Genomic DNA, 25,562 nt, shown 5'->3' on the forward strand with positions numbered 1-25,562 from the left:
ACGCATGCCACTCCGTCGCCCGTGATTTCCCGGAGCTGCGCGTCTATTGCCGAGGTTCCCCTGGGTCTATTGCACCTGGGATTTTATTTTGGAGGCGTTGTCATGCGTTTCGTGGAAGTGGCAGGCGTGAGTACAAGGCTCACCGCCTTCTTTAGGACATTTGACTGACAGTTCACAGCCTCTCACTGGCAGCTCACTGGCAGGCGTGCCACTACGGCTCCCGTGATTTGGCAGGAGGTGCGCGCCTACTCTCCAACTCCCCTGGGACTATCTTGTGCACCCGGAAATCCGTTTTGGCCGCGTGGTGATGTGTTTCGTGGAAGTAGCAGGCGTGAGTACAAGCCTCACCCCTTCCTCTTGCACAGCCTCCCACTCTCACGCATGCCACTCCGTCGCCCGTGATTTCCCGGAGTTGTGCGTCCCTTGCCGAGGTACCCCTGGGTCTAGTGCACCTGGGATTTTATTTTGGAGGCGTTGTCATGCGTTTCGTAAAAGTGGCAGGCGTGAATACAAGGCTCACCGCCTTCTTTAGCACATGTGCCTCATAGTGCACAGCCTCTCACTCGGAGGCGTGCCACCACGACTCCCGTGACTTGCAGGAGGTGCGCGCCTATCCCCCAACTCCCCTGGGACTATCTAGTGCACGCGGGAATCCATTTTAACCGCGTGGTGATGTGTTTCGTGGAAGTGGCGGGCGTGAGTACCAGACTGACCGCCTTCTTTAGCACATGTGCCTCAAGTTGCACAGACTCTCACTGGCAGGCGTGCCACTACGGCTCCCGTGATCTGGCAGGAGGTGCGCGCCTACTCTCCAACTCCCCTGGGACTATCTAGTGCACCCGGGAATCCGTTTTGGCCGCGTGGTGATGTGTTTCGTGGAAGTAGTAGGCGTGAGTACAAGGCTCACCCCTTCCTCTTGCACAGCCTCCCACTCTCACGCATGCCACTCCGTCGCCCGTGATTTTCCGGAGTTGCGCGTCTATTGCCGAGGTTCCCCTGGGTCTATTGCACCTGGGATTTCATTTTGGAGGCGTTGTCATGCGTTTCGTGGAAGTGGCAGGCGTGAGTAGAAGGCTCACCGCCTTCTTTAGGACATGTGCCTGACAGTGCACAGCCTCTCACTGGCAGCTCACTGGCAGGCGTGCCACTACGGCTCCCGTGATTTGGCAGGAGGTGCGCGCCTACTCTCCAACTCCCCTGGGACTATCTTGTGCACCCGGAAATCCCTTTTGGCCGCGTGGTGATGTGTTTCGTAGAAGTAGCAGGCGTGAGTACAAGCCTCACCCCTTCCTCTTCCACAGCCTCCCACTCTCACGCATGCCACTCCCTCGCCCGTGATTTCCCGGAGTTGTACGTCCCTTGCCGAGGTTCCGCTGGGTCTAGTGCACCTGGGATTTTATTTTGGAGGCGTTGTCATGCGTTTCGTAAAAGTGGCAGGCGTGAGTACAAGGCTCACCGCCTTCTTTAGCACATGTGCCTCATAGTGCACAGCCTCTCACTCGGAGGCGTGCCACCACGACTCCCGTGACTTTCAGGAGGTGCGCGCCTACCCCCCAACTCCCCTGGGACTATCTAGTGCACGCGGGAATTCATTTTAACCGCGTGGTGATGTGTTTCGTGGAAGTGGCGGGCGTGAGTACAAGACTCACCGCCTTCTTTAGCACATGTGCCTCACAGTGCACAGCCTCTTACTGGCAGGCGTGCCACTACTGCTCCCGTGATTTGGCAGGAGGTGCGCGCCTACTCTTCAACTCCCTTGGGACTATCTAGTGCACCCGGGAATCCGTTTTGGCCGCGTGGTGATGTGTTTCGTGGAAGTAGCAGGCGTGAGTACAAGGCTCACCCCTTCCTCTTGCACAGCCTCCCACTCTCACGCATGCCACTCCGTCGCCCGTGATTTCCCAGAGTTGCGCGTCTATTGCCGAGGCTCCCCTGGGTCTAGTGCACCTGGGATTTCATTTTGGAGGCGTTGTCATGCGTTTCGTGGAAGTGGCAGGCGTGAGTACAAGGCTCACCGCCCCCTTTAGGACAGGTGCCTCACAGTGCACAGCCTCTCACTGGCAGGCGTGCCACTACGGCTCCCGTGATTTGGCAGGAGGTGCGCGCCCACTCTGCAACTCCCCTGGGACTATCTACTGCACCCGGGAATCCGTTTTGGCCGCGTGGTCATGTGTTTCGTGGAAGTAGCAGGCGTGAGTACAAGACTCACCCCTTCCTCTTGCACAGCCTCCAACTCTCACGCATGCCACTCCGTCGCCCGTGATTTCCCGGAGTTGCGCGTCTATTGCGGAGGTTCCCCTGGGTCTAGTGCACCTGGGATTTCATTTTGGAGGCGTTGTCATGCGTTTCGTGGAAGTGGCAGGCGTGAGTACAAGGCTCATCGCCTTCTTTAGCACATGTGCCTCATAGTGCACAGACTCTCACTCGGAGGCGTGCCACCACGCCTCCCGTTACTTGCAGGAGGTGCGCGCCTATCCCCAAACTCCCCTGGGACTGTCGAGAGCACGCGGGAATCCATTTTAGCCGCGTGGCGATGTGTTTCGTGGAAGTGGCAGGCGTCAGTACAAGACTCACCGCCCTCTTTAGCACATGTGCCTCACAGTGCACAGCCTCTCACTGGCAGGCGTGCCACTACGGCTCCCGTGATCTGGCAGGAGGTGCGCGCCTACTCTCCAACTCCCCTGGGACTATCTAGTGCACTCGGGAATCCGTTTTGGCCGCGTGGTGATGTGTTTTGTGGAAGTAGCAGGCGTGAGTACAAGGCTCACCCCTTCCTCTTGCACAGCCTCCCACTCTCACGCATGCCACTCCGTCGCCCGTGATTTCCCAGAGTTGCGCGTCTATTGCCGAGGCTCCCCTGGGTCTAGTGCACCTGGGATTTCATTTTGGAGGCGTTGTCATGCGTTTCGTGGAAGTGGCAGGCGTGAGTACAAGGCTCACCGCCCTCTTTAGGACAGGTGCCTCACAGTGCACAGCCTCTCACTGGCAGGCGTGCCACTACGGCTCCCGTGATTTGGCAGGAGGTGCGCGCCCACTCTCCAACTCCCCTGGGACTATCTACTGCACTCGGGAATCCGTTTTGACCGCGTGGTAATGTGTTTCGTGGAAGTAGCAGGCGTGAGTACAAGACTCACCCCTTCCTCTTGCACAGCCTCCAACTCTCACGCATGCCACTCCGTCGCCCGTGATTTCCCGGAGTTGCGCGTCTATTGCGGAGGTTCCCCTGGGTCTAGTGCACCTGGGATTTCATTTTGGAGGCGTTGTCATGCGTTTCGTGGAAGTGGCAGGCGTGAGTACAAGGCTCACCGCCTTCTTTAGCACATGTGCCTCATAGTGCACAGACTCTCACTCGGAGGCGTGCCACCACGCCTCCCGTTACTTGCAGGAGGTGCGCGCCTATCCCCAAACTCCCCTGGGACTGTCGAGAGCACGCGGGAATCCATTTTAGCCGCGTGGCGATGTGTTTCGTGGAAGTGGCAGGCGTCAGTACAAGACTTACCGCCTTCTTTAGCACATGTGCCTCACAGTGCACAGCCTCTCACTGGCAGGCGTGCCACTACGGCTCCCGTGATCTGGCACGAGGTGCGCGCCTACTCTCCAACTCCCCTGGGACTATCTAGTGCACCCGGGAATCCGTTTTGGCCGCGTGGTGATGTGTTTTGTGGAAGTAGCAGGCGTGAGTACAAGGCTCACCCCTTCCTCTTGCACAGCCTCCCACTCTCACGCATGCCACTCCGTCGCCCGTGATTTCCCGGAGCTGCGCGTCTATTGCCGAGGTTCCCCTGGGTCTATTGCACCTGGGATTTTATTTTGGAGGCGTTGTCATGCGTTTCGTGGAAGTGGCAGGCGTGAGTACAAGGCTCACCGCCTTCTTTAGGACATTTGACTGACAGTTCACAGCCTCTCACTGGCAGCTCACTGGCAGGCGTGCCACTACGGCTCCCGTGATTTGGCAGGAGGTGCGCGCCTACTCTCCAACTCCCCTGGGACTATCTTGTGCACCCGGAAATCCGTTTTGGCCGCGTGGTGATGTGTTTCGTGGAAGTAGCAGGCGTGAGTACAAGCCTCACCCCTTCCTCTTGCACAGCCTCCCACTCTCACGCATGCCACTCCGTCGCCCGTGATTTCCCGGAGTTGTGCGTCCCTTGCCGAGGTACCCCTGGGTCTAGTGCACCTGGGATTTTATTTTGGAGGCGTTGTCAAACGTTTCGTAAAAGTGGCAGGCGTGAGTACAAGGCTCACCGCCTTCTTTAGCACATGTGCCTCATAGTGCACAGCCTCTCACTCGGAGGCGTGCCACCACGACTCCCGTGACTTGCAGGAGGTGCGCGCCTATCCCCCAACTCCCCTGGGACTATCTAGTGCACGCGGGAATCCATTTTAACCGCGTGGTGATGTGTTTCGTGGAAGTGGCGGGCGTGAGTACCAGACTGACCGCCTTCTTTAGCACATGTGCCTCAAGTTGCACAGACTCTCACTGGCAGGCGTGCCACTACGGCTCCCGTGATCTGGCAGGAGGTGCGCGCCTACTCTCCAACTCCCCTGGGACTATCTAGTGCACCCGGGAATCCGTTTTGGCCGCGTGGTGATGTGTTTCGTGGAAGTAGTAGGCGTGAGTACAAGGCTCCCCCCTTCCTCTTGCACAGCCTCCCACTCTCACGCATGCCACTCCGTCGCCCGTGATTTTCCGGAGTTGCGCGTCTATTGCCGAGGTTCCCCTGGGTCTATTGCACCTGGGATTTCATTTTGGAGGCGTTGTCATGCGTTTCGTGGAAGTGGCAGGCGTGAGTAGAAGGCTCACCGCCTTCTTTAGGACATGTGCCTGACAGTGCACAGCCTCTCACTGGCAGCTCACTGGCAGGCGTGCCACTACGGCTCCCGTGATTTGGCAGGAGGTGCGCGCCTACTCTCCAACTCCCCTGGGACTATCTTGTGCACCCGGAAATCCCTTTTGGCCGCGTGGTGATGTGTTTCGTAGAAGTAGCAGGCGTGAGTACAAGCCTCACCCCTTCCTCTTCCACAGCCTCCCACTCTCACGCATGCCACTCCGTCGCCCGTGATTTCCCGGAGTTGTACGTCCCTTGCCGAGGTTCCGCTGGGTCTAGTGCACCTGGGATTTTATTTTGGAGGCGTTGTCATGCGTTTCGTAAAAGTGGCAGGCGTGAGTACAAGGCTCACCGCCTTCTTTAGCACATGTGCCTCATAGTGCACAGCCTCTCACTCGGAGGCGTGCCACCACGACTCCCGTGACTTTCAGGAGGTGCGCGCCTACCCCCCAACTCCCCTGGGACTATCTACTGCACGCGGGAATTCATTTTAACCGCGTGGTGATGTGTTTCGTGGAAGTGGCGGGCGTGAGTACAAGACTCACCGCCTTCTTTAGCACATGTGCCTCACAGTGCACAGCCTCTTACTGGCAGGCGTGCCACTACTGCTCCCGTGATTTGGCAGGAGGTGCGCGCCTACTCTTCAACTCCCTTGGGACTATCTAGTGCACCCGGGAATCCGTTTTGGCCGCGTGGTGATGTGTTTCGTGGAAGTAGCAGGCGTGAGTACAAGGCTCACCCCTTCCTCTTGCACAGCCTCCCACTCTCACGCATGCCACTCCGTCGCCCGTGATTTCCCAGAGTTGCGCGTCTATTGCCGAGGCTCCCCTGGGTCTAGTGCACCTGGGATTTCATTTTGGAGGCGTTGTCATGCGTTTCGTGGAAGTGGCAGGCGTGAGTACAAGGCTCACCGCCCCCTTTAGGACAGGTGCCTCACAGTGCACAGCCTCTCACTGGCAGGCGTGCCACTACGGCTCCCGTGACTTGGCAGGAGGTGCGCGCCCACTCTGCAACTCCCCTGGGACTATCTACTGCACCCGGGAATCCGTTTTGGCCGCGTGGTCATGTGTTTCGTGGAAGTAGCAGGCGTGAGTACAAGACTCACCCCTTCCTCTTGCACAGCCTCCAACTCTGACGCATGCCACTCCGTCGCCCGTGATTTCCCGGAGTTGCGCGTCTATTGCGGAGGTTCCCCTGGGTCTAGTGCACCTGGGATTTCATTTTGGAGGCGTTGTCATGCGTTTCGTGGAAGTGGCAGGCGTGAGGACAAGGCTCACCGCCTTCTTTAGCACATGTGCCTCATAGTGCACAGACTCTCACTCGGAGGCGTGCCACCACGCCTCCCGTTACTTGCAGGAGGTGCGCGCCTATCCCCAAACTCCCCTGGGACTGTCGAGAGCACGCGGGAATCCATTTTAGCCGCGTGGCGATGTGTTTCGTGGAAGTGGCAGGCGTCAGTACAAGACTCACCGCCCTCTTTAGCACATGTGCCTCACAGTGCACAGCCTCTCACTGGCAGGCGTGCCACTACGGCTCCCGTGATCTGGCAGGAGGTGCGCGCCTACTCTCCAACTCCCCTGGGACTATCTAGTGCACTCGGGAATCCGTTTTGGCCGCGTGGTGATGTGTTTTGTGGAAGTAGCAGGCGTGAGTACAAGGCTCACCCCTTCCTCTTGCACAGCCTCCCACTCTCACGCATGCCACTCCGTCGCCCGTGATTTCCCAGAGTTGCGCGTCTATTGCCGAGGCTCCCCTGGGTCTAGTGCACCTGGGATTTCATTTTGGAGGCGTTGTCATGCGTTTCGTGGAAGTGGCAGGCGTGAGTACAAGGCTCACCGCCCTCTTTAGGACAGGTGCCTCACAGTGCACAGCCTCTCACTGGCAGGCGTGCCACTACGGCTCCCGTGATTTGGCAGGAGGTGCGCGCCCACTCTCCAACTCCCCTGGGACTATCTACTGCACTCGGGAATCCGTTTTGACCGCGTGGTAATGTGTTTCGTGGAAGTAGCAGGCGTGAGTACAAGACTCACCCCTTCCTCTTGCACAGCCTCCAACTCTCACGCATGCCACTCCGTCGCCCGTGATTTCCCGGAGTTGCGCGTCTATTGCGGAGGTTCCCCTGGGTCTAGTGCACCTGGGATTTTATTTTGGAGGCGTTGTCATGCGTTTCGTGGAAGTGGCAGGCGTGAGTACAAGGCTCACCGCCTTCTTTAGCACATGTGCCTCATAGTGCACAGACTCTCACTCGGAGGCGTGCCACCACGCCTCCCGTTACTTGCAGGAGGTGCGCGCCTATCCCCAAACTCCCCTGGGACTGTCGAGAGCACGCGGGAATCCATTTTAGCCGCGTGGCGATGTGTTTCGTGGAAGTGGCAGGCGTCAGTACAAGACTTACCGCCTTCTTTAGCACATGTGCCTCACAATGCACAGCCTCTCACTGGCAGGCGTGCCACTACGGCTCCCGTGATCTGGCACGAGGTGCGCGCCTACTCTCCAACTCCCCTGGGACTATCTAGTGCACCCGGGAATCCGTTTTGGCCGCGTGGTGATGTGTTTTGTGGAAGTAGCAGGCGTGAGTACAAGGCTCACCCCTTCCTCTTGCACAGCCTCCCACTCTCACGCATGCCACTCCGTCGCCCGTGATTTCCCGGAGCTGCGCGTCTATTGCCGAGGTTCCCCTGGGTCTATTGCACCTGGGATTTTATTTTGGAGGCGTTGTCATGCGTTTCGTGGAAGTGGCAGGCGTGAGTACAAGGCTCACCGCCTTCTTTAGGACATTTGACTGACAGTTCACAGCCTCTCACTGGCAGCTCACTGGCAGGCGTGCCACTACGGCTCCCGTGATTTGGCAGGAGGTGCGCGCCTACTCTCCAACTCCCCTGGGACTATCTTGTGCACCCGGAAATCCGTTTTGGCCGCGTGGTGATGTGTTTCGTGGAAGTAGCAGGCGTGAGTACAAGCCTCACCCCTTCCTCTTGCACAGCCTCCCACTCTCACGCATGCCACTCCGTCGCCCGTGATTTCCCGGAGTTGTGCGTCCCTTGCCGAGGTACCCCTGGGTCTAGTGCACCTGGGATTTTATTTTGGAGGCGTTGTCATGCGTTTCGTAAAAGTGGCAGGCGTGAGTACAAGGCTCACCGCCTTCTTTAGCACATGTGCCTCATAGTGCACAGCCTCTCACTCGGAGGCGTGCCACCACGACTCCCGTGACTTGCAGGAGGTGCGCGCCTATCCCCCAACTCCCCTGGGACTATCTAGTGCACGCGGGAATCCATTTTAACCGCGTGGTGATGTGTTTCGTGGAAGTGGCGGGCGTGAGTACCAGACTGACCGCCTTCTTTAGCACATGTGCCTCAAGTTGCACAGACTCTCACTGGCAGGCGTGCCACTACGGCTCCCGTGATCTGGCAGGAGGTGCGCGCCTACTCTCCAACTCCCCTGGGACTATCTAGTGCACCCGGGAATCCGTTTTGGCCGCGTGGTGATGTGTTTCGTGGAAGTAGTAGGCGTGAGTACAAGGCTCACCCCTTCCTCTTGCACAGCCTCCCACTCTCACGCATGCCACTCCGTCGCCCGTGATTTTCCGGAGTTGCGCGTCTATTGCCGAGGTTCCCCTGGGTCTATTGCACCTGGGATTTCATTTTGGAGGCGTTGTCATGCGTTTCGTGGAAGTGGCAGGCGTGAGTAGAAGGCTCACCGCCTTCTTTAGGACATGTGCCTGACAGTGCACAGCCTCTCACTGGCAGCTCACTGGCAGGCGTGCCACTACGGCTCCCGTGATTTGGCAGGAGGTGCGCGCCTACTCTCCAACTCCCCTGGGACTATCTTGTGCACCCGGAAATCCCTTTTGGCCGCGTGGTGATGTGTTTCGTAGAAGTAGCAGGCGTGAGTACAAGCCTCACCCCTTCCTCTTCCACAGCCTCCCACTCTCACGCATGCCACTCCCTCGCCCGTGATTTCCCGGAGTTGTACGTCCCTTGCCGAGGTTCCGCTGGGTCTAGTGCACCTGGGATTTTATTTTGGAGGCGTTGTCATGCGTTTCGTAAAAGTGGCAGGCGTGAGTACAAGGCTCACCGCCTTCTTTAGCACATGTGCCTCATAGTGCACAGCCTCTCACTCGGAGGCGTGCCACCACGACTCCCGTGACTTTCAGGAGGTGCGCGCCTACCCCCCAACTCCCCTGGGACTATCTAGTGCACGCGGGAATTCATTTTAACCGCGTGGTGATGTGTTTCGTGGAAGTGGCGGGCGTGAGTACAAGACTCACCGCCTTCTTTAGCACATGTGCCTCACAGTGCACAGCCTCTTACTGGCAGGCGTGCCACTACTGCTCCCGTGATTTGGCAGGAGGTGCGCGCCTACTCTTCAACTCCCTTGGGACTATCTAGTGCACCCGGGAATCCGTTTTGGCCGCGTGGTGATGTGTTTCGTGGAAGTAGCAGGCGTGAGTACAAGGCTCACCCCTTCCTCTTGCACAGCCTCCCACTCTCACGCATGCCACTCCGTCGCCCGTGATTTCCCAGAGTTGCGCGTCTATTGCCGAGGCTCCCCTGGGTCTAGTGCACCTGGGATTTCATTTTGGAGGCGTTGTCATGCGTTTCGTGGAAGTGGCAGGCGTGAGTACAAGGCTCACCGCCCCCTTTAGGACAGGTGCCTCACAGTGCACAGCCTCTCACTGGCAGGCGTGCCACTACGGCTCCCGTGATTTGGCAGGAGGTGCGCGCCCACTCTGCAACTCCCCTGGGACTATCTACTGCACCCGGGAATCCGTTTTGGCCGCGTGGTCATGTGTTTCGTGGAAGTAGCAGGCGTGAGTACAAGACTCACCCCTTCCTCTTGCACAGCCTCCAACTCTCACGCATGCCACTCCGTCGCCCGTGATTTCCCGGAGTTGCGCGTCTATTGCGGAGGTTCCCCTGTGTCTAGTGCACCTGGGATTTCATTTTGGAGGCGTTGTCATGCGTTTCGTGGAAGTGGCAGGCGTGAGTACAAGGCTCACCGCCTTCTTTAGCACATGTGCCTTATAGTGCACAGACTCTCACTCGGAGGCGTGCCACCACGCCTCCCGTTACTTGCAGGAGGTGCGCGCCTATCCCCAAACTCCCCTGGGACTGTCGAGAGCACGCGGGAATCCATTTTAGCCGCGTGGCGATGTGTTTCGTGGAAGTGGCAGGCGTCAGTACAAGACTCACCGCCCTCTTTAGCACATGTGCCTCACAGTGCACAGCCTCTCACTGGCAGGCGTGCCACTACGGCTCCCGTGATCTGGCAGGAGGTGCGCGCCTACTCTCCAACTCCCCTGGGACTATCTAGTGCACTCGGGAATCCGTTTTGGCCGCGTGGTGATGTGTTTTGTGGAAGTAGCAGGCGTGAGTACAAGGCTCACCCCTTCCTCTTGCACAGCCTCCCACTCTCACGCATGCCACTCCGTCGCCCGTGATTTCCCAGAGTTGCGCGTCTATTGCCGAGGCTCCCCTGGGTCTAGTGCACCTGGGATTTCATTTTGGAGGCGTTGTCATGCGTTTCGTGGAAGTGGCAGGCGTGAGTACAAGGCTCACCGCCCTCTTTAGGACAGGTGCCTCACAGTGCACAGCCTCTCACTGGCAGGCGTGCCACTACGGCTCCCGTGATTTGGCAGGAGGTGCGCGCCCACTCTCCAACTCCCCTGGGACTATCTACTGCACTCGGGAATCCGTTTTGACCGCGTGGTAATGTGTTTCGTGGAAGTAGCAGGCGTGAGTACAAGACTCACCCCTTCCTCTTGCACAGCCTCCAACTCTCACGCATGCCACTCCGTCGCCCGTGATTTCCCGGAGTTGCGCGTCTATTGCGGAGGTTCCCCTGGGTCTAGTGCACCTGGGATTTCATTTTGGAGGCGTTGTCATGCGTTTCGTGGAAGTGGCAGGCGTGAGTACAAGGCTCACCGCCTTCTTTAGCACATGTGCCTCATAGTGCACAGACTCTCACTCGGAGGCGTGCCACCACGCCTCCCGTTACTTGCAGGAGGTGCGCGCCTATCCCCAAACTCCCCTGGGACTGTCGAGAGCACGCGGGAATCCATTTTAGCCGCGTGGCGATGTGTTTCGTGGAAGTGGCAGGCGTCAGTACAAGACTTACCGCCTTCTTTAGCACATGTGCCTCACAGTGCACAGCCTCTCACTGGCAGGCGTGCCACTACGGCTCCCGTGATCTGGCACGAGGTGCGCGCCTACTCTCCAACTCCCCTGGGACTATCTAGTGCACCCGGGAATCCGTTTTGGCCGCGTGGTGATGTGTTTTGTGGAAGTAGCAGGCGTGAGTACAAGGCTCACCCCTTCCTCTTGCACAGCCTCCCACTCTCACGCATGCCACTCCGTCGCCCGTGATTTCCCGGAGCTGCGCGTCTATTGCCGAGGTTCCCCTGGGTCTATTGCACCTGGGATTTTATTTTGGAGGCGTTGTCATGCGTTTCGTGGAAGTGGCAGGCGTGAGTACAAGGCTCACCGCCTTCTTTAGGACATTTGACTGACAGTTCACAGCCTCTCACTGGCAGCTCACTGGCAGGCGTGCCACTACGGCTCCCGTGATTTGGCAGGAGGTGCGCGCCTACTCTCCAACTCCCCTGGGACTATCTTGTGCACCCGGAAATCCGTTTTGGCCGCGTGGTGATGTGTTTCGTGGAAGTAGCAGGCGTGAGTACAAGCCTCACCCCTTCCTCTTGCACAGCCTCCCACTCTCACGCATGCCACTCCGTCGCCCGTGATTTCCCGGAGTTGTGCGTCCCTTGCCGAGGTACCCCTGGGTCTAGTGCACCTGGGATTTTATTTTGGAGGCGTTGTCATGCGTTTCGTAAAAGTGGCAGGCGTGAATACAAGGCTCACCGCCTTCTTTAGCACATGTGCCTCATAGTGCACAGCCTCTCACTCGGAGGCGTGCCACCACGACTCCCGTGACTTGCAGGAGGTGCGCGCCTATCCCCCAACTCCCCTGGGACTATCTAGTGCACGCGGGAATCCATTTTAACCGCGTGGTGATGTGTTTCGTGGAAGTGGCGGGCGTGAGTACCAGACTGACCGCCTTCTTTAGCACATGTGCCTCAAGTTGCACAGACTCTCACTGGCAGGCGTGCCACTACGGCTCCCGTGATCTGGCAGGAGGTGCGCGCCTACTCTCCAACTCCCCTGGGACTATCTAGTGCACCCGGGAATCCGTTTTGGCCGCGTGGTGATGTGTTTCGTGGAAGTAGTAGGCGTGAGTACAAGGCTCACCCCTTCCTCTTGCACAGCCTCCCACTCTCACGCATGCCACTCCGTCGCCCGTGATTTTCCGGAGTTGCGCGTCTATTGCCGAGGTTCCCCTGGGTCTATTGCACCTGGGATTTCATTTTGGAGGCGTTGTCATGCGTTTCGTGGAAGTGGCAGGCGTGAGTAGAAGGCTCACCGCCTTCTTTAGGACATGTGCCTGACAGTGCACAGCCTCTCACTGGCAGCTCACTGGCAGGCGTGCCACTACGGCTCCCGTGATTTGGCAGGAGGTGCGCGCCTACTCTCCAACTCCCCTGGGACTATCTTGTGCACCCGGAAATCCCTTTTGGCCGCGTGGTGATGTGTTTCGTAGAAGTAGCAGGCGTGAGTACAAGCCTCACCCCTTCCTCTTCCACAGCCTCCCACTCTCACGCATGCCACTCCCTCGCCCGTGATTTCCCGGAGTTGTACGTCCCTTGCCGAGGTTCCGCTGGGTCTAGTGCACCTGGGATTTTATTTTGGAGGCGTTGTCATGCGTTTCGTAAAAGTGGCAGGCGTGAGTACAAGGCTCACCGCCTTCTTTAGCACATGTGCCTCATAGTGCACAGCCTCTCACTCGGAGGCGTGCCACCACGACTCCCGTGACTTTCAGGAGGTGCGCGCCTACCCCCCAACTCCCCTGGGACTATCTAGTGCACGCGGGAATTCATTTTAACCGCGTGGTGATGTGTTTCGTGGAAGTGGCGGGCGTGAGTACAAGACTCACCGCCTTCTTTAGCACATGTGCCTCACAGTGCACAGCCTCTTACTGGCAGGCGTGCCACTACTGCTCCCGTGATTTGGCAGGAGGTGCGCGCCTACTCTTCAACTCCCTTGGGACTATCTAGTGCACCCGGGAATCCGTTTTGGCCGCGTGGTGATGTGTTTCGTGGAAGTAGCAGGCGTGAGTACAAGGCTCACCCCTTCCTCTTGCACAGCCTCCCACTCTCACGCATGCCACTCCGTCGCCCGTGATTCCCCAGAGTTGCGCGTCTATTGCCGAGGCTCCCCTGGGTCTAGTGCACCTGGGATTTCATTTTGGAGGCGTTGTCATGCGTTTCGTGGAAGTGGCAGGCGTGAGTACAAGGCTCACCGCCCCCTTTAGGACAGGTGCCTCACAGTGCACAGCCTCTCACTGGCAGGCGTGCCACTACGGCTCCCGTGATTTGGCAGGAGGTGCGCGCCCACTCTGCAACTCCCCTGGGACTATCTACTGCACCCGGGAATCCGTTTTGGCCGCGTGGTCATGTGTTTCGTGGAAGTAGCAGGCGTGAGTACAAGACTCACCCCTTCCTCTTGCACAGCCTCCAACTCTCACGCATGCCACTCCGTCGCCCGTGATTTCCCGGAGTTGCGCGTCTATTGCGGAGGTTCCCCTGGGTCTAGTGCACCTGGGATTTCATTTTGGAGGCGTTGTCATGCGTTTCGTGGAAGTGGCAGGCGTGAGTACAAGGCTCACCGCCTTCTTTAGCACATGTGCCTCATAGTGCACAGACTCTCACTCGGAGGCGTGCCACCACGCCTCCCGTTACTTGCAGGAGGTGCGCGCCTATCCCCAAACTCCCCTGGGACTGTCGAGAGCACGCGGGAATCCATTTTAGCCGCGTGGCGATGTGTTTCGTGGAAGTGGCAGGCGTCAGTACAAGACTCACCGCCCTCTTTAGCACATGTGCCTCACAGTGCACAGCCTCTCACTGGCAGGCGTGCCACTACGGCTCCCGTGATCTGGCAGGAGGTGCGCGCCTACTCTCCAACTCCCCTGGGACTATCTAGTGCACTCGGGAATCCGTTTTGGCCGCGTGGTGATGTGTTTTGTGGAAGTAGCAGGCGTGAGTACAAGGCTCACCCCTTCCTCTTGCACAGCCTCCCACTCTCACGCATGCCACTCCGTCGCCCGTGATTTCCCAGAGTTGCGCGTCTATTGCCGAGGCTCCCCTGGGTCTAGTGCACCTGGGATTTCATTTTGGAGGCGTTGTCATGCGTTTCGTGGAAGTGGCAGGCGTGAGTACAAGGCTCACCGCCCTCTTTAGGACAGGTGCCTCACAGTGCACAGCCTCTCACTGGCAGGCGTGCCACTACGGCTCCCGTGATTTGGCAGGAGGTGCGCGCCCACTCTCCAACTCCCCTGGGACTATCTACTGCACTCGGGAATCCGTTTTGACCGCGTGGTAATGTGTTTCGTGGAAGTAGCAGGCGTGAGTACAAGACTCACCCCTTCCTCTTGCACAGCCTCCAACTCTCACGCATGCCACTCCGTCGCCCGTGATTTCCCGGAGTTGCGCGTCTATTGCGGAGGTTCCCCTGGGTCTAGTGCACCTGGGATTTCATTTTGGAGGCGTTGTCATGCGTTTCGTGGAAGTGGCAGGCGTGAGTACAAGGCTCACCGCCTTCTTTAGCACATGTGCCTCATAGTGCACAGACTCTCACTCGGAGGCGTGCCACCACGCCTCCCGTTACTTGCAGGAGGTGCGCGCCTATCCCCAAACTCCCCTGGGACTGTCGAGAGCACGCGGGAATCCATTTTAGCCGCGTGGCGATGTGTTTCGTGGAAGTGGCAGGCGTCAGTACAAGACTTACCGCCTTCTTTAGCACATGTGCCTCACAGTGCACAGCCTCTCACTGGCAGGCGTGCCACTACGGCTCCCGTGATCTGGCACGAGGTGCGCGCCTACTCTCCAACTCCCCTGGGACTATCTAGTGCACCCGGGAATCCGTTTTGGCCGCGTGGTGATGTGTTTTGTGGAAGTAGCAGGCGTGAGTACAAGGCTCACCCCTTCCTCTTGCACAGCCTCCCACTCTCACGCATGCCACTCCGTCGCCCGTGATTTCCCGGAGCTGCGCGTCTATTGCCGAGGTTCCCCTGGGTCTATTGCACCTGGGATTTTATTTTGGAGGCGTTGTCATGCGTTTCGTGGAAGTGGCAGGCGTGAGTACAAGGCTCACCGCCTTCTTTAGGACATTTGACTGACAGTTCACAGCCTCTCACTGGCAGCTCACTGGCAGGCGTGCCACTACGGCTCCCGTGATTTGGCAGGAGGTGCGCGCCTACTCTCCAACTCCCCTGGGACTATCTTGTGCACCCGGAAATCCGTTTTGGCCGCGTGGTGATGTGTTTCGTGGAAGTAGCAGGCGTGAGTACAAGCCTCACCCCTTCCTCTTGCACAGCCTCCCACTCTCACGCATGCCACTCCGTCGCCCGTGATTTCCCGGAGTTGTGCGTCCCTTGCCGAGGTACCCCTGGGTCTAGTGCACCTGGGATTTTATTTTGGAGGCGTTGTCATGCGTTTCGTAAAAGTGGCAGGCGTGAGTACAAGGCTCACCGCCTTCTTTAGCACATGTGCCTCATAGTGCACAGCCTCTCACTCGGAGGCGTGCCACCACGACTCCCGTGACTTGCAGGAGGTGCGCGCCTATCCCCCAACTCCCCTGGGACTATCTAGTGCACGCGGGAATCCATTTTAACCGCGTGGTGATGTGTTTCGTGGAAGTGGCGGGCGTGAGTACCAGACTGACCGCCTTCTTTAGCACATGTGCCTCAAGTTGCACAGACTCTCACTGGCAGGCGTGCCACTACGGCTCCCGTGATCTGGCAGGAGGTGCGCGCCTACTCTCCAACTCCCCTGGGACTATCTAGTGCACCCGGGAATCCGTTTTGGCCGCGTGGTGATGTGTTTCGTGGAAGTAGTAGGCGTGAGTACAAGGCTCCCCCCTTCCTCTTGCACAGCCTCCCACTCTCACGCATGCCACTCCGTCGCCCGTGATTTTCCGGAGTTGCGCGTCTATTGCCGAGGTTCCCCTGGGTCTATTGCACCTGGGATTTCATTTTGGAGGCGTTGTCATGCGTTTCGTGGAAGTGGCAGGCGTGAGTAGAAGGCTCACCGCCTTCTTTAGGACATGTGCCTGACAGTGCACAGCCTCTCACTGGCAGCTCACTGGCAGGCGTGCCACTACGGCTCCCGTGATTTGGCAGGAGGTGCGCGCCTACTCTCCAACTCCCCTGGGACTATCTTGTGCACCCGGAAATCCCTTTTGGCCGCGTGGTGATGTGTTTCGTAGAAGTAGCAGGCGTGAGTACAAGCCTCACCCCTTCCTCTTCCACAGCCTCCCACTCTCACGCATGCCACTCCGTCGCCCGTGATTTCCCGGAGTTGTACGTCCCTTGCCGAGGTTCCGCTGGGTCTAGTGCACCTGGGATTTTATTTTGGAGGCGTTGTCATGCGTTTCGTAAAAGTGGCAGGCGTGAGTACAAGGCTCACCGCCTTCTTTAGCACATGTGCCTCATAGTGCACAGCCTCTCACTCGGAGGCGTGCCACCACGACTCCCGTGACTTTCAGGAGGTGCGCGCCTACCCCCCAACTCCCCTGGGACTATCTACTGCACGCGGGAATTCATTTTAACCGCGTGGTGATGTGTTTCGTGGAAGTGGCGGGCGTGAGTACAAGACTCACCGCCTTCTTTAGCACATGTGCCTCACAGTGCACAGCCTCTTACTGGCAGGCGTGCCACTACTGCTCCCGTGATTTGGCAGGAGGTGCGCGCCTACTCTTCAACTCCCTTGGGACTATCTAGTGCACCCGGGAATCCGTTTTGGCCGCGTGGTGATGTGTTTCGTGGAAGTAGCAGGCGTGAGTACAAGGCTCACCCCTTCCTCTTGCACAGCCTCCCACTCTCACGCATGCCACTCCGTCGCCCGTGATTTCCCAGAGTTGCGCGTCTATTGCCGAGGCTCCCCTGGGTCTAGTGCACCTGGGATTTCATTTTGGAGGCGTTGTCATGCGTTTCGTGGAAGTGGCAGGCGTGAGTACAAGGCTCACCGCCCCCTTTAGGACAGGTGCCTCACAGTGCACAGCCTCTCACTGGCAGGCGTGCCACTACGGCTCCCGTGATTTGGCAGGAGGTGCGCGCCCACTCTGCAACTCCCCTGGGACTATCTACTGCACCCGGGAATCCGTTTTGGCCGCGTGGTCATGTGTTTCGTGGAAGTAGCAGGCGTGAGTACAAGACTCACCCCTTCCTCTTGCACAGCCTCCAACTCTCACGCATGCCACTCCGTCGCCCGTGATTTCCCGGAGTTGCGCGTCTATTGCGGAGGTTCCCCTGGGTCTAGTGCACCTGGGATTTCATTTTGGAGGCGTTGTCATGCGTTTCGTGGAAGTGGCAGGCGTGAGTACAAGGCTCACCGCCTTCTTTAGCACATGTGCCTTATAGTGCACAGACTCTCACTCGGAGGCGTGCCACCACGCCTCCCGTTACTTGCAGGAGGTGCGCGCCTATCCCCAAACTCCCCTGGGACTGTCGAGAGCACGCGGGAATCCATTTTAGCCGCGTGGCGATGTGTTTCGTGGAAGTGGCAGGCGTCAGTACAAGACTCACCGCCCTCTTTAGCACATGTGCCTCACAGTGCACAGCCTCTCACTGGCAGGCGTGCCACTACGGCTCCCGTGATCTGGCAGGAGGTGCGCGCCTACTCTCCAACTCCCCTGGGACTATCTAGTGCACTCGGGAATCCGTTTTGGCCGCGTGGTGATGTGTTTTGTGGAAGTAGCAGGCGTGAGTACAAGGCTCACCCCTTCCTCTTGCACAGCCTCCCACTCTCACGCATGCCACTCCGTCGCCCGTGATTTCCCAGAGTTGCGCGTCTATTGCCGAGGCTCCCCTGGGTCTAGTGCACCTGGGATTTCATTTTGGAGGCGTTGTCATGCGTTTCGTGGAAGTGGCAGGCGTGAGTACAAGGCTCACCGCCCTCTTTAGGACAGGTGCCTCACAGTGCACAGCCTCTCACTGGCAGGCGTGCCACTACGGCTCCCGTGATTTGGCAGGAGGTGCGCGCCCACTCTCCAACTCCCCTGGGACTATCTACTGCACTCGGGAATCCGTTTTGACCGCGTGGTAATGTGTTTCGTGGAAGTAGCAGGCGTGAGTACAAGACTCACCCCTTCCTCTTGCACAGCCTCCAACTCTCACGCATGCCACTCCGTCGCCCGTGATTTCCCGGAGTTGCGCGTCTATTGCGGAGGTTCCCCTGGGTCTAGTGCACCTGGGATTTCATTTTGGAGGCGTTGTCATGCGTTTCGTGGAAGTGGCAGGCGTGAGTACAAGGCTCACCGCCTTCTTTAGCACATGTGCCTCATAGTGCACAGACTCTCACTCGGAGGCGTGCCACCACGCCTCCCGTTACTTGCAGGAGGTGCGCGCCTATCCCCAAACTCCCCTGGGACTGTCGAGAGCACGCGGGAATCCATTTTAGCCGCGTGGCGATGTGTTTCGTGGAAGTGGCAGGCGTCAGTACAAGACTTACCGCCTTCTTTAGCACATGTGCCTCACAGTGCACAGCCTCTCACTGGCAGGCGTGCCACTACGGCTCCCGTGATCTGGCACGAGGTGCGCGCCTACTCTCCAACTCCCCTGGGACTATCTAGTGCACCCGGGAATCCGTTTTGGCCGCGTGGTGATGTGTTTTGTGGAAGTAGCAGGCGTGAGTACAAGGCTCACCCCTTCCTCTTGCACAGCCTCCCACTCTCACGCATGCCACTCCGTCGCCCGTGATTTCCCGGAGCTGCGCGTCTATTGCCGAGGTTCCCCTGGGTCTATTGCACCTGGGATTTTATTTTGGAGGCGTTGTCATGCGTTTCGTGGAAGTGGCAGGCGTGAGTACAAGGCTCACCGCCTTCTTTAGGACATTTGACTGACAGTTCACAGCCTCTCACTGGCAGCTCACTGGCAGGCGTGCCACTACGGCTCCCGTGATTTGGCAGGAGGTGCGCGCCTACTCTCCAACTCCCCTGGGACTATCTTGTGCACCCGGAAATCCGTTTTGGCCGCGTGGTGATGTGTTTCGTGGAAGTAGCAGGCGTGAGTACAAGCCTCACCCCTTCCTCTTGCACAGCCTCCCACTCTCACGCATGCCACTCCGTCGCCCGTGATTTCCCGGAGTTGTGCGTCCCTTGCCGAGGTACCCCTGGGTCTAGTGCACCTGGGATTTTATTTTGGAGGCGTTGTCATGCGTTTCGTAAAAGTGGCAGGCGTGAGTACAAGGCTCACCGCCTTCTTTAGCACATGTGCCTCATAGTGCACAGCCTCTCACTCGGAGGCGTGCCACCACGACTCCCGTGACTTGCAGGAGGTGCGCGCCTATCCCCCAACTCCCCTGGGACTATCTAGTGCACGCGGGAATCCATTTTAACCGCGTGGTGATGTGTTTCGTGGAAGTGGCGGGCGTGAGTACCAGACTGACCGCCTTCTTTAGCACATGTGCCTCAAGTTGCACAGACTCTCACTGGCAGGCGTGCCACTACGGCTCCCGTGATCTGGCAGGAGGTGCGCGCCTACTCTCCAACTCCCCTGGGACTATCTAGTGCACCCGGGAATCCGTTTTGGCCGCGTGGTGATGTGTTTCGTGGAAGTAGTAGGCGTGAGTACAAGGCTCACCCCTTCCTCTTGCACAGCCTCCCACTCTCACGCATGCCACTCCGTCGCCCGTGATTTTCCGGAGTTGCGCGTCTATTGCCGAGGTTCCCCTGGGTCTATTGCACCTGGGATTTTATTTTGGAGGCGTTGTCATGCGTTTCGTGGAAGTGGCAGGCGTGAGTAGAAGGCTCACCGCCTTCTTTAGGACATGTGCCTGACAGTGCACAGCCTCTCACTGGCAGCTCACTGGCAGGCGTGCCACTACGGCTCCCGTGATTTGGCAGGAGGTGCGCGCCTACTCTCCAACTCCCCTGGGACTATCTTGTGCACCCGGAAATCCCTTTTGGCCGCGTGGTGATGTGTTTCGTAGAAGTAGCAGGCGTGAGTACAAGCCTCACCCCTTCCTCTTCCACAGCCTCCCACTCTCACGCATGCCACTCCCTCGCCCGTGATTTCCCGGAGTTGTACGTCCCTTGCCGAGGTTCCGCTGGGTCTAGTGCACCTGGGATTTTATTTTGGAGGCGTTGTCATGCGTTTCGTAAAAGTGGCAGGCGTGAGTACAAGGCTCACCGCCTTCTTTAGCACATGTGCCTCATAGTGCACAGCCTCTCACTCGGAGGCGTGCCACCACGACTCCCGTGACTTTCAGGAGGTGCGCGCCTACCCCCCAACTCCCTTGGGACTATCTAGTGCACGCGGGAATTCATTTTAACCGCGTGGTGATGTGTTTCGTGGAAGTGGCGCGCGTGAGTACAAGACTCACCGCCTTCTTTAGCACATGTGCCTCACAGTGCACAGCCTCTTACTGGCAGGCGTGCCACTACTGCTCCCGTGATTTGGCAGGAGGTGCGCGCCTACTCTTCAACTCCCTTGGGACTATCTAGTGCACCCGGGAATCCGTTTTGGCCGCGTGGTGATGTGTTTCGTGGAAGTAGCAGGCGTGAGTACAAGGCTCACCCCTTCCTCTTGCACAGCCTCCCACTCTCACGCATGCCACTCCGTCGCCCGTGATTTCCCAGAGTTGCGCGTCTATTGCCGAGGCTCCCCTGGGTCTAGTGCACCTGGGATTTCATTTTGGAGGCGTTGTCATGCGTTTCGTGGAAGTGGCAGGCGTGAGTACAAGGCTCACCGCCCCCTTTAGGACAGGTGCCTCACAGTGCACAGCCTCTCACTGGCAGGCGTGCCACTACGGCTCCCGTGATTTGGCAGGAGGTGCGCGCCCACTCTGCAACTCCCCTGGGACTATCTACTGCACCCGGGAATCCGTTTTGGCCGCGTGGTCATGTGTTTCGTGGAAGTAGCAGGCGTGAGTACAAGACTCACCCCTTCCTCTTGCACAGCCTCCAACTCTCACGCATGCCACTCCGTCGCCCGTGATTTCCCGGAGTTGCGCGTCTATTGCGGAGGTTCCCCTGGGTCTAGTGCACCTGGGATTTCATTTTGGAGGCGTTGTCATGCGTTTCGTGGAAGTGGCAGGCGTGAGTACAAGGCTCACCGCCTTCTTTAGCACATGTGCCTCATAGTGCACAGACTCTCACTCGGAGGCGTGCCACCACGCCTCCCGTTACTTGCAGGAGGTGCGCGCCTATCCCCAAACTCCCCTGGGACTGTCGAGAGCACGCGGGAATCCATTTTAGCCGCGTGGCGATGTGTTTCGTGGAAGTGGCAGGCGTCAGTACAAGACTCACCGCCCTCTTTAGCACATGTGCCTCACAGTGCACAGCCTCTCACTGGCAGGCGTGCCACTACGGCTCCCGTGATCTGGCAGGAGGTGCGCGCCTACTCTCCAACTCCCCTGGGACTATCTAGTGCACTCGGGAATCCGTTTTGGCCGCGTGGTGATGTGTTTTGTGGAAGTAGCAGGCGTGAGTACAAGGCTCACCCCTTCCTCTTGCACAGCCTCCCACTCTCACGCATGCCACTCCGTCGCCCGTGATTTCCCAGAGTTGCGCGTCTATTGCCGAGGCTCCCCTGGGTCTAGTGCACCTGGGATTTCATTTTGGAGGCGTTGTCATGCGTTTCGTGGAAGTGGCAGGCGTGAGTACAAGGCTCACCGCCCTCTTTAGGACAGGTGCCTCACAGTGCACAGCCTCTCACTGGCAGGCGTGCCACTACGGCTCCCGTGATTTGGCAGGAGGTGCGCGCGCCCACTCTCCAACTCCCCTGGGACTATCTACTGCACTCGGGAATCCGTTTTGACCGCGTGGTAATGTGTTTCGTGGAAGTAGCAGGCGTGAGTACAAGACTCACCCCTTCCTCTTGCACAGCCTCCAACTCTCACGCATGCCACTCCGTCGCCCGTGATTTCCCGGAGTTGCGCGTCTATTGCGGAGGTTCCCCTGGGTCTAGTGCACCTGGGATTTCATTTTGGAGGCGTTGTCATGCGTTTCGTGGAAGTGGCAGGCGTGAGTACAAGGCTCACCGCCTTCTTTAGCACATGTGCCTCATAGTGCACAGACTCTCACTCGGAGGCGTGCCACCACGCCTCCCGTTACTTGCAGGAGGTGCGCGCCTATCCCCAAACTCCCCTGGGACTGTCGAGAGCACGCGGGAATCCATTTTAGCCGCGTGGCGATGTGTTTCGTGGAAGTGGCAGGCGTCAGTACAAGACTTACCGCCTTCTTTAGCACATGTGCCTCACAGTGCACAGCCTCTCACTGGCAGGCGTGCCACTACGGCTCCCGTGATCTGGCACGAGGTGCGCGCCTACTCTCCAACTCCCCTGGGACTATCTAGTGCACCCGGGAATCCGTTTTGGCCGCGTGGTGATGTGTTTTGTGGAAGTAGCAGGCGTGAGTACAAGGCTCACCCCTTCCTCTTGCACAGCCTCCCACTCTCACGCATGCCACTCCGTCGCCCGTGATTTCCCGGAGCTGCGCGTCTATTGCCGAGGTTCCCCTGGGTCTATTGCACCTGGGATTTTATTTTGGAGGCGTTGTCATGCGTTTCGTGGAAGTGGCAGGCGTGAGTACAAGGCTCACCGCCTTCTTTAGGACATTTGACTGACAGTTCACAGCCTCTCACTGGCAGCTCACTGGCAGGCGTGCCACTACGGCTCCCGTGATTTGGCAGGAGGTGCGCGCCTACTCTCCAACTCCCCTGGGACTATCTTGTGCACCCGGAAATCCGTTTTGGCCGCGTGGTGATGTGTTTCGTGGAAGTAGCAGGCGTGAGTACAAGCCTCACCCCTTCCTCTTGCACAGCCTCCCACTCTCACGCATGCCACTCCGTCGCCCGTGATTTCCCGGAGTTGTGCGTCCCTTGCCGAGGTACCCCTGGGTCTAGTGCACCTGGGATTTTATTTTGGAGGCGTTGTCATGCGTTTCGTAAAAGTGGCAGGCGTGAGTACAAGGCTCACCGCCTTCTTTAGCACATGTGCCTCATAGTGCACAGCCTCTCACTCGGAGGCGTGCCACCACGACTCCCGTGACTTGCAGGAGGTGCGCGCCTATCCCCCAACTCCCCTGGGACTATCTAGTGCACGCGGGAATCCATTTTAACCGCGTGGTGATGTGTTTCGTGGAAGTGGCGGGCGTGAGTACCAGACTGACCGCCTTCTTTAGCACATGTGCCTCAAGTTGCACAGACTCTCACTGGCAGGCGTGCCACTACGGCTCCCGTGATCTGGCAGGAGGTGCGCGCCTACTCTCCAACTCCCCTGGGACTATCTAGTGCACCCGGGAATCCGTTTTGGCCGCGTGGTGATGTGTTTCGTGGAAGTAGTAGGCGTGAGTACAAGGCTCACCCCTTCCTCTTGCACAGCCTCCCACTCTCACGCATGCCACTCCGTCGCCCGTGATTTTCCGGAGTTGCGCGTCTATTGCCGAGGTTCCCCTGGGTCTATTGCACCTGGGATTTCATTTTGGAGGCGTTGTCATGCGTTTCGTGGAAGTGGCAGGCGTGAGTAGAAGGCTCACCGCCTTCTTTAGGACATGTGCCTGACAGTGCACAGCCTCTCACTGGCAGCTCACTGGCAGGCGTGCCACTACGGCTCCCGTGATTTGGCAGGAGGTGCGCGCCTACTCTCCAACTCCCCTGGGACTATCTTGTGCACCCGGAAATCCCTTTTGGCCGCGTGGTGATGTGTTTCGTAGAAGTAGCAGGCGTGAGTACAAGCCTCACCCCTTCCTCTTCCACAGCCTCCCACTCTCACGCATGCCACTCCCTCGCCCGTGATTTCCCGGAGTTGTACGTCCCTTGCCGAGGTTCCGCTGGGTCGAGTGCACCTGGGATTTTATTTTGGAGGCGTTGTCATGCGTTTCGTAAAAGTGGCAGGCGTGAGTACAAGGTTCACCGCCTTCTTTAGCACATGTGCCTCATAGTGCACAGCCTCTCACTCGGAGGCGTGCCACCACGACTCCCGTGACTTTCAGGACGTGCGCGCCTACCCCCCAACTCCCCTGGGACTATCTAGTGCACGCGGGAATTCATTTTAACCGCGTGGTGATGTGTTTCGTGGAAGTGGCGGGCGTGAGTACAAGACTCACCGCCTTCTTTAGCACATGTGCCTCACAGTGCACAGCCTCTTACTGGCAGGCGTGCCACTACTGCTCCCGTGATTTGGCAGGAGGTGCGCGCCTACTCTTCAACTCCCTTGGGACTATCTAGTGCACCCGGGAATCCGTTTTGGCCGCGTGGTGATGTGTTTCGTGGAAGTAGCAGGCGTGAGTACAAGGCTCACCCCTTCCTCTTGCACAGCCTCCCACTCTCACGCATGCCACTCCGTTGCCCGTGATTTCCCAGAGTTGCGCGTCTATTGCCGAGGCTCCCCTGGGTCTAGTGCACCTGGGATTTCATTTTGGAGGCGTTGTCATGCGTTTCGTGGAAGTGGCAGGCGTGAGTACAAGGCTCACCGCCCCCTTTAGGACAGGTGCCTCACAGTGCACAGCCTCTCACTGGCAGGCGTGCCACTACGGCTCCCGTGATTTGGCAGGAGGTGCGCGCCCACTCTGCAACTCCCCTGGGACTATCTACTGCACCCGGGAATCCGTTTTGGCCGCGTGGTCATGTGTTTCGTGGAAGTAGCAGGCGTGAGTACAAGACTCACCCCTTCCTCTTGCACAGCCTCCAACTCTCACGCATGCCACTCCGTCGCCCGTGATTTCCCGGAGTTGCGCGTCTATTGCGGAGGTTCCCCTGGGTCTAGTGCACCTGGGATTTCATTTTGGAGGCGTTGTCATGCGTTTCGTGGAAGTGGCAGGCGTCAGTACAAGGCTCACCGCCTTCTTTAGCACATGTGCCTCATAGTGCACAGACTCTCACTCGGAGGCGTGCCACCACGCCTCCCGTTACTTGCAGGAGGTGCGCGCCTATCCCCAAACTCCCCTGGGACTGTCGAGAGCACGCGGGAATCCATTTTAGCCGCGTGGCGATGTGTTTCGTGGAAGTGGCAGGCGTCAGTACAAGACTCACCGCCCTCTTTAGCACATGTGCCTCACAGTGCACAGCCTCTCACTGGCAGGCGTGCCACTACGGCTCCCGTGATCTGGCAGGAGGTGCGCGCCTACTCTCCAACTCCCCTGGGACTATCTAGTGCACTCGGGAATCCGTTTTGGCCGCGTGGTGATGTGTTTTGTGGAAGTAGCAGGCGTGAGTACAAGGCTCACCCCTTCCTCTTGCACAGCCTCCCACTCTCACGCATGCCACTCCGTCGCCCGTGATTTCCCAGAGTTGCGCGTCTATTGCCGAGGCTCCCCTGGGTCTAGTGCACCTGGGATTTCATTTTGGAGGCGTTGTCATGCGTTTCGTGGAAGTGGCAGGCGTGAGTACAAGGCTCACCGCCCTCTTTAGGACAGGTGCCTCACAGTGCACAGCCTCTCACTGGCAGGCGTGCCACTACGGCTCCCGTGATTTGGCAGGAGGTGCGCGCCCACTCTCCAACTCCCCTGGGACTATCTACTGCACTCGGGAATCCGTTTTGACCGCGTGGTAATGTGTTTCGTGGAAGTAGCAGGCGTGAGTACAAGACTCACCCCTTCCTCTTGCACAGCCTCCAACTCTCACGCATGCCACTCCGTCGCCCGTGATTTCCCGGAGTTGCGCGTCTATTGCGGAGGTTCCCCTGGG

The sequence above is a fragment of the Stylophora pistillata genome, chromosome 3, assembly GCF_964205215.1.
Source record: "Stylophora pistillata chromosome 3, jaStyPist1.2, whole genome shotgun sequence".
NCBI classification, from domain to species: Eukaryota; Metazoa; Cnidaria; class Anthozoa; order Scleractinia; family Pocilloporidae; genus Stylophora; species Stylophora pistillata.